The 6,000-nt window shown below is 36.9% G+C and overlaps 1 long non-coding RNA gene across 1 annotated transcript in view; it reads right to left on the bottom strand.

The window, feature by feature from the left end:
- Positions 1-826: 826 nt before the first annotated feature.
- Positions 827-6,000, bottom strand: part of LOC129534667 (uncharacterized) — a 38,800-nt gene continuing 33,626 nt past the window's right edge. Inside the window, exons 3-4 of the long non-coding RNA XR_008681336.2 lie at positions 1,987-4,861; positions 827-1,145 (exon numbers count right to left, since the gene is read on the bottom strand). This is a non-coding gene — a long non-coding RNA (uncharacterized lncRNA). The remainder of the gene's footprint in view (positions 1,146-1,986; positions 4,862-6,000) is intronic.

Raw genomic sequence — 6,000 nt, 5'->3', positions numbered from 1 at the left:
AAGACAGTGTGGTGATTCCTCAAGGATCTAGAACCAGAAATACCATCTGACCCAGCAATCCCATTACTGGGTATATTCCCAAAGGATTATAAATCATTCTACTATAAAGACACATGCACATGTATGTTTATTGTGGCACTATTCACAATAACAAAGACTTGAAACCAACCTAAATGCCTATCAATGACAGACTGGATAAAGAAAATGTGGCACATATACACCATGGAATACTCTGTAGCCATAAAAAAGGATGAGTTCATTTCCTTTGCAGGGACATGGATGAAGCTGGAAACCATCATTCTCAGCAAACTAACACGGGACAGTAAACCAAACGCTGCATGTTCTCATTCATGAGTGGGAGCTGAACAACGAGAACACATGGACACAGGGAGGGGAACATCCCACACTGGGGCCTGTTGGTGGAAGGGGAGCTAGGGGAGGGATACGATTAGGAGAAATGCCTAATGTAGATCACGGGTTGATGGGTGCAGCAAACTTCCATGACACATGTATACCTATATAACAAACCTACATGTTCTGCACACGTATTCCAGAACTTAAAGTACATTTTTTTAAAAAAAGAAAATTCTCAAATCAGTCATTCAGCATTTGGAAGTTACATTTTCAAAATGTATTGCTGTGAAGGGTCAAAAATAAAAAAAATATGTGGTAAAAAAAATTAATGTGCTTGAGCACTAAAGAACAAAGATTCAGTCCTTTAACACAAAGATAATCATACATTACTGTGCTCACCAACACCCGCTTCTCAGGGCCATTGCACTCAAATCCAGCTGCTGAGAATATGGGCTGAGAGCTCACAGCTGCACTTCCCAATGGAATTACCCTCAGCCACGTGGAACAGCATCAGCCACAGTTATAACCTGTCAGGACTTATCAATTCAGGGATACAAAGGAAGAGCCCTTTGCTTCAAACTGGGAGAAATACGAAGATACATCCGCACTCCAGGCAGAACTGGCTGGAGCCACAGTTGCAACCACACTGCAGTTCAGTTTTTCCCTCTGCCCAATCCTGCGTACCCTACTTCCTCACCGTTTCAGTGGTTAGTCCCCCTTGTCATTATTTTCTACATCGTGCTTTCTTCTTTCCTCAATTAAAGGAGCTGGTGCTTTGTGATGTTTGTTAACTTTCGAAAAAAAAAAGGAAAGGTTTCAATTTATGTATTTGGTACACTCTTTTCTACATTCTTATTCTCTGATTTTCACGTTAGTATTTCCTTCTGTGTGCTTTCTTTCGGTTTGCTTTGTTTCCTTTGGATCCCTAGTTTTTTGAACTGATACTTCATTCATTTATTTTCATTTCTATTGATCAGCGTTTAGTCCTATGAATTTTCTTCTAATCACTGCTTTAAATGCATCACATAGATTTGATAGGTCGTTTCCACTATCATTAGTTTTTAGAAATTCTTTAATATCAATTTGCATTTCCCCTTTTACCAAGGGTTATTTAATAAAATTTTACTAGATGGAGGGGATCTTTTTTCTTTCAGGATTTTGTTAATAATCTCGAGTTTTATTGTATTGTAAAATAAAAATTTGCTTACAGTATTTTACTCCTTGGAACTCTATTTGTTAATATACAGTTAATTTTTGTAAATATTCCATGTAAACTTGAGAATAAGGCATATTCTCTGTTATGAGAATATCTAGTTTGGTATGTATCCACAGATTATCTTTATAATATTACTTAGGTCTTCCATATCCTCACTGATTTTTGTCAACATGATCTGTCCTGTACTGAAACTGATGTGTTGATATCTCCTCTGTGTTTCTGTTACATCTCCTGTAATTTTTATTTCATAAACATGGTTACTGTGTGAAGTGGTATAGACAAGTTTATTACCATTGTATCTCCATTAAAAATTATGTTTAGCATTTTAAAACATCCTTATTTGTCACATTTAATACTTTTAGACTTCAATTGTAATATTTGGATTAGCAATCTCTTCTCACATTGTTTTCACTCACCTGGTATACTTCTTCATCTCTTTATATTTAACCTTTCTGAAGTATTTCATTGTAGGTGTATCTCTTGTTAGATAAGTCTTCCTTTGCATAACAAATTAAAATCTTTGTATTTTAACAGTGCATTCATAATTGTCAATATGACTACTACTCCAAATAGTAACTTGGTCATAATATTTTAAGTATCATGTTATTTTTGCTTTGTTCTTTTCTCTGCATGACATTTGTGTTTTGCTCTTTATTTTTAAAACCTTTATTCTTTTGTACTTAGGAATTTTGTATTTTTGTCGTAGTGTTTGTCTTTGTACCTATGCTTTTTTTTTCAGTAGCACCAGCTGTTTTCTTATTTAACTTTTTCCTATCTGATATATCAATATTTAGTGATATACTACAACCCCCACCTACTTTCTAAAAGACAACGAATGGTTCATTTTTCCTTTCCCTCTATCTTTTCCTCTCATTGTTAAAGTCATATTATTTCTATTTTTCATAACATGTAACATTTGTATGCTAGTCTTTCTCCCTTGCCTCTGCCTTTGTTTTAGCCTTGTATGTACACTTATATTGCTATGCAGATGACTGGTCGTTTTGCTGAAATTTTTATAATCATCTCTTATTCCAATGAAGCTCACCCCCTGTTAGACATACAATTCCCTGTGTTGCTGTATGTCTAAAATGGCTTTCTGTAACCTTGGCACTTAGACAGTTTGACTGGAAATAAAGATCCTTTTCCACATTTCCTTTCACATGGATTTTTTTTATTCTGTTCCATTTTTGCTTTGCCTTTCTTTTTATGTTGTTTCTAAGAATTCTAATTACAGCTTATTTTTCTCTCATATGTTACTTAATGTTTTTACCTGAAAGTATTGGGATTAGACTTGTGCTCTAAATTTAAAACTTAGTTAAAAAGAAGACATTTATATAGCAGTGAATTTTAAAAGACAATAAATAACTAAATTCTAAAACTGGTCTAATAAAACAAGTGCTTGTTTTATCTTGGAAGTCTAATGGTTTTACTAGAGTATGTCTTGAAGTTCGTCAGTCATTCCTGCTTTATTTTCCCAGGTATTCAGTGATCTCCTTCATTACGTAAATTTGTGTTATTTTATTACTGGAAAGTTTTCTGGATTAGATTTAAATATTAATTCTGTTCTATTGTTTGGTTTTCTACATCAATAACTTCAATTTTATGTATGTTGTTTCTTATTTATCCTCCAGTCAACCAGTCTCTACTGGGCCTTTTTACATCTTCCTTTACCTTATTTTCATTTGCAGATTATTTTCTTGCGTTTCGTCAATTCACTTTATTATCTTCCATTTCAGTCTTCTTCACTCTGAGATGATTTTGTCTTTTTTTATCATTTCTTTGCTAAGTTCAATCAACTCTGTTCATTTTTTTCTGCTTTTTCTATTTTTGCTTTCAGTTTTCAGATTTCTAATTCAAAGTGGTTCTTCAGATTTGAGATTTGTTTTAGTATATTTAACTCATTTTGAATCATTTCTTACATGTTTATTTTTCCTCATGGTTGTTTCTGGTGAGAAGTTTCATCCAGCTGAAATGTGTTAATTCTCACTTTTTGTGTCTTTGTGGTAACTTTGCATAGACTTATTCCATTTCATCCTGTGTCCGGAATTGGTTCCTTCTGGTGGGTTCTTGGTCTCGCTGACTTCAAGAACGAAGCCATGGACCCTCGCGGTGAGCTGTTACAGTTCTTAAAGATGGTGTGTCTGGAGTTTGTTCCTTCAGACGTTCAGATGTGTCTCGAGTTTCTTCCTTCCAGTGGGTTCGTGGTCTCACTTACTTCAGGAGTGAAGCCGCAGACATTCGCAGTGAGTGTTACAGCGCTTAAAGGCGGTGCATCTGGAGTTGTTTGTTCCTCCCCGTGGGTTGGTGGGTTCGTGGTCTCACTGACTTCAGGAATGAAGCCACAGAACCTCTGGTGAGTGTTACAGCTCATAAAGAGTGAGCATCAGCAAGATTTATTGTGAAGAGTGAAAGAAGAAAGCTTCCACAGGATGGAAAAGGACCCAATTGTGTTGTTCCTGCAGGCTCCGGTGGCCAGCTTTTATACCCTTATTTGGCCCCACCCACATCCTGCTGATTGGTCCATTTTACAGAGTGCTGATTGGTGCATTTTTACAGTGTGCTGATTGGTGCATTTACAATCCTTTAGTTAGATGCAGAGTGCTGATTGGTGCGTTCACAATCCTCTAGCTAGACAGAAAAGTTCTCCAAGTCCCCACTCGACCAAGAAGCCCCGCTAGCTTCACCTCTCAATACTATTCATTTTGCATACGTGTGGTGGCTTACAAGATTTCTAGTTTAATGGCTTGTCATCGTCCTCTGTCTGTATAGCACAGTCTAGATTTTTTCAGGGATGAGATTTCTGTTGATGCAGGAAGTGGTTATGTACCCTCTGACTTTCATGTTACCCTTTGCCTTGTAAGACTGTAACTTTTCCTTCCACGTCTTTTATTTTTTACCACCCAGTCACTGGAGTGCCTCCCTCTTAGTTTTTCATCTTTTTCTCTCAGAAGCTGTACCTTTTGAAGACTGCCACTTCAAAGCACATGTATTATAAGTCTCTTCCCTGTAATCAGCACTGTGATGCAGTAATGCACTTTTTTTCCATATTTTCACAGTTAGGATAACTTTATCATCCTGGTGGTGGTTTCAGAAAGATTTTAGATCTGCTGCTCACTCCCTTCTTCTCTCTTCTATGCAAGATTTTTTTAAAATTTTTATTAGACTGCCTTTGCCTGCAAGAAAGGCTTGCAGCAGAGCCTGAGTTTTATGTGGTTCTCAAGGTTCTTCCCTTGTGCACTCTTCTGTATTGTGGTGTGGTGGATTTAGGCAGCTATCATTGTCCTCAAGTACCTAGAAGAAAACAAGTACTTTTTTTAGAGATCTGTATAGTCTTAACTTATGCTCTAAATTTACAACTTAATTAAAAAGAAGCCATTTATACAGCAGTGAATGTTAAAATAGATGATAAATAACTAAATTCTAAAACTGGTCTAATAAAAAACTTTACAGGAATTTGGATATGAGAATGAATTTTGAGAGACAGGCTACGGCATAGTGTTTAAGAAGGCAGGCTCTGGAGTCGGTCAGCAGTGAGTTTGAATCATAGCCCTGCTACTCACCAGCTGTGCTGTCTCAGTAAGGATTTTTATGCTCATTTTACAGATCAGGAAGCTGAGGTCTAGAGAGTTAATCACATACCCACTCTCACTGAATACTAATAGCTATGTGAAATAATGCATAAAAGGGCTTTCATTAGAGTTTATGATGCATAGCAAATGTTCACAAAGTATTAGCCATTATTATTAACAAAATAATGAAAGAAATTAGGAAGGGCTTCATAGAGTATCAGGGCTTAATGTGTACATTAAAACCCAGGTGATAATGCTGAAAGGGGTTCCTAGGAGAGTTACAGCATGAGTAAAGATGTAGGAGTGATCTGTGGGCCTGGTACATGTGCAAAAGATGGTGACGGGGGAGCTGCAGGAAAATGAGACAATCCTTTCCTCCATCTGATGATTTATTTTGGAAAAGCAGTGGTGGAGAAGATTGGATTGATTTGTGTGCCTGATTGTGGATGGAATTGAATGAGTTGGAGGACTTAGGATTTATCTAATCCAGAGCTACTGGAGAAACTGGACCAGATAAAATCAACAATATGCTCTAATAAAAATGTGTTCTGAGTCTATATACATTTGGAATGATAATATTCAGTAAAGCTAACATAATTTCCCTATGTAAAAACACTCTGAGTGCCAGTAAGCTGGTTTGCATAATGAATCTTCAAACTGCAGATATCATATTCAGCAATATTCCTGAAACTTGAGTATCGTCTGTGACCCTTTTAATGTAAAAATAAAACGCAGAGGTGCCAGTTCGACTAGGGCAGAAATAGAACTCAGAACAGGGCCAGACACGGTGACTCACGCCTGCAATCCCAGCACTTTGGGAGGCCGAGGCGGGCGGATCATCTGAGGTCAGGAGTTCAAGAC

The sequence above is a fragment of the Gorilla gorilla genome, chromosome 6, assembly GCF_029281585.2.
Source record: "Gorilla gorilla gorilla isolate KB3781 chromosome 6, NHGRI_mGorGor1-v2.1_pri, whole genome shotgun sequence".
Lineage (NCBI taxonomy): Eukaryota > Metazoa > Chordata > Mammalia > Primates > Hominidae > Gorilla > Gorilla gorilla.
The sequence above is the reverse complement of the archived record's forward strand: the minus strand, read 5'-3'. Positions and strand labels throughout refer to the sequence as shown.